The sequence below is a fragment of the Oratosquilla oratoria genome, chromosome 16 (assembly GCF_046742065.1).
Source record: "Oratosquilla oratoria isolate Oo_2021 chromosome 16, ASM4674206v1, whole genome shotgun sequence".
Classification (NCBI taxonomy): Eukaryota; Metazoa; Arthropoda; class Malacostraca; order Stomatopoda; family Squillidae; genus Oratosquilla; species Oratosquilla oratoria.
Genome location: NC_134792.1, coordinates 30,021,090 through 30,023,589, shown reverse-complemented (window position 1 = coordinate 30,023,589; position 2,500 = coordinate 30,021,090). Strand labels below are relative to the sequence as shown.

The window sequence follows — 2,500 nt, the reverse complement described above, 5'->3', positions numbered from 1 at the left end:
CACACACACATACACACTAAGTGATCACTACGAGCATAGTTTTCTTCCCGTAAAATACAACTAGGTAAATACACACACACACGCATGCATGTGTGTGTGTGTTCATAGAACGCGGGTAATCACTTGACCAGCTATTCACTGTCTTAGTAGTGGTATCTGCACCATAAAACCTCTTTGTTATCGGAACAGGCTCACCCACAAGGAAGCTGAAGAGACTCGGCTGACGCTAACCATGATAAAAACAAGTCCCTCTGGGTACAGAAGGGGCTAGACAAAATGTTGTTTGCTTAAAAAAAATCTACTGCTAAGAAAAAAATCAAAAAAATCAAGTAGCTTTAGCCAGAACAGAACAACAAAAAATCCCTAATCGGCAGACTCTCTGTTTCGCTGGCTCCCGTCTTTGCTCCTTCCGCTATTTCCCCCGCAATTCTTGTTGCGACGGCAGCGTCACCGGCACCATTTCACTTAAACTGAATAAAATCGCCTGACACCAAAGAAACAAATAAGAAAATCACCGCTCGGTATAGAAGGAGCTATGTCGATGGAGTCACGGAGAGCTGAATAAAATCACCTGACGGCATCATGGGAAAATGAACCAAGCAGGTCTCCGCCAGCGGCGAAGAAGAATGAAATAGCAATGAGAATAAACCAGGTCAAGTGCCAGTTAAGGGTTAACCGAAGAGGGTTTAAGCCTTTTCTCGACCCGAGCGCTCACCTCTACTTGAATAAAATCTTCTGGCGGCAGCTGGAGTATGAAGAATAGGACTGCATTGTATGGCAGGGGACGCACGGTAGCACTTCACAAATACTTAGTTTCTATTTTTCTATTTATTGATTTTTTTTTATCTACTTATGTTTGTTTATTATTATACTTAATATGGTTATTATTATCATCATCATTATGTTTATTTGCTAACTTATTTACATATTAATTTATCCATTTATTTGTTCATTCATTTATTTGCCTATTTATTTGTTTGTATATTTATGTCTGTTGTTTATGTTTATATTTTATTTATTTTATTTTATTTTTTGTCGACTAATATCAGAGGATTCCATTTACCATTTCCATCCGAGCCCGTCCTATAACTGAATAAAATCGTCTGGCGATAGACCGAAATAGATGAATAATTAAATAAATAAATTGAATAATTAAATAGATAAAGGATCAGTGGACACTAAATCTCAGTGTTCGATGAGAAAGAAAGAAAAATTATAAAAAAAAATAAAAATAAATAAAAGATAAAAGATTGGATTGACAGTAGCCTACGCCTCTCGTACCTGCTTGTCTTTTTCGTTTTATTATGATTGCCGTCAGCTGAAGGGACAAGGTGAGGATCGTTAAACTCCTTACGCGCCGAAAGGTAGTTTTGTTTCTGTGGCCAAGATAATTTATTCATCTTCCAAAACCTGCCCCACGCAAATCAGGACTTTGTTTTTTGTTTTGTTTTAGCAGGTGTTCCGTCTACGTTAATTTTACTTTATTTGTTTATTTATTTATTTGCATAACCGGTTGAGTTAGGTATGTTAGGTTAGATTAGGTTAAGCGGGTTAACTTAACCTGCTTAATTTGTTATCATAATCATTATCATTATTAGTACCTTTATCATTATTATTATTATTATTATTATTGTTATTATTATTATTATTATTGTTATTATTATTATTATTATTATTATTATTATTATTATTATTATTATTATTATTATTATTATTATTATTATTATTATTATTATTATTATTAGTGTTATCATTATTATTATCATTATTATTATCACTATCATTATTATTATCGTCATCATCATTATTATTATCATTACTATTGTTATTGTTATCATTGTTATTAGTTATTCAATAATCGATTTCTATTCTAGTGCCCAAGAAAAAGTACTAGGAAGGATTTCGGGTAATAGGGAGAGATTGGTGGTGGTGGTAGAAGAGGGGGAGGGGGAGAGGGGGAGCTCAAGGACCCAATCAACCTCCCAGGAAAGAGATTCGACCCCAATCACCGTCAGCACGCGAGTCGAGCATGTTAACTACTGGCCCATCACAACCCCTGAGGAGAATGATAAGATCAGTTTAGAGTTAAGATAGCACAGGCAGGATGATAGGATATCGGTAGGTCCAGCTTTCCCCGTTAATGAAGGGGGCCTGCCGCTATTGTCGGGGGGCCTCGCCGCTATTGTCGGGGGGACCCCGCCGCTACTGAAGGGAGATCCACGCAATAGATCAAAATTGTCTGACAGGGACTCGAATAAAAAAAAAGGACCATTCGGAAGGGAAGGGAGAGAGGTCCATCCAGGTGTATATATATACATATATATATATATATATGTATATATATATATATATATATATATATATATATATATATATATATAATATATATTATATATATATATATATATATATATATATATACACACACACACATGTACATGTACATATGCCTATCTTTTTGTATAAGCACGCTGCAAAAACACATCGTATATTGTCGCTG

At 35.2% G+C, this 2,500-nt stretch overlaps 1 protein-coding gene across 1 annotated transcript in view; it reads right to left on the bottom strand.

Moving 5' to 3' along the window:
- Window positions 1-2,500, bottom strand: part of LOC143033742 (T-cell leukemia homeobox protein 2-like) — a 77,222-nt gene that overhangs the window by 73,254 nt on the left and 1,468 nt on the right. The window lies entirely within an intron of this gene.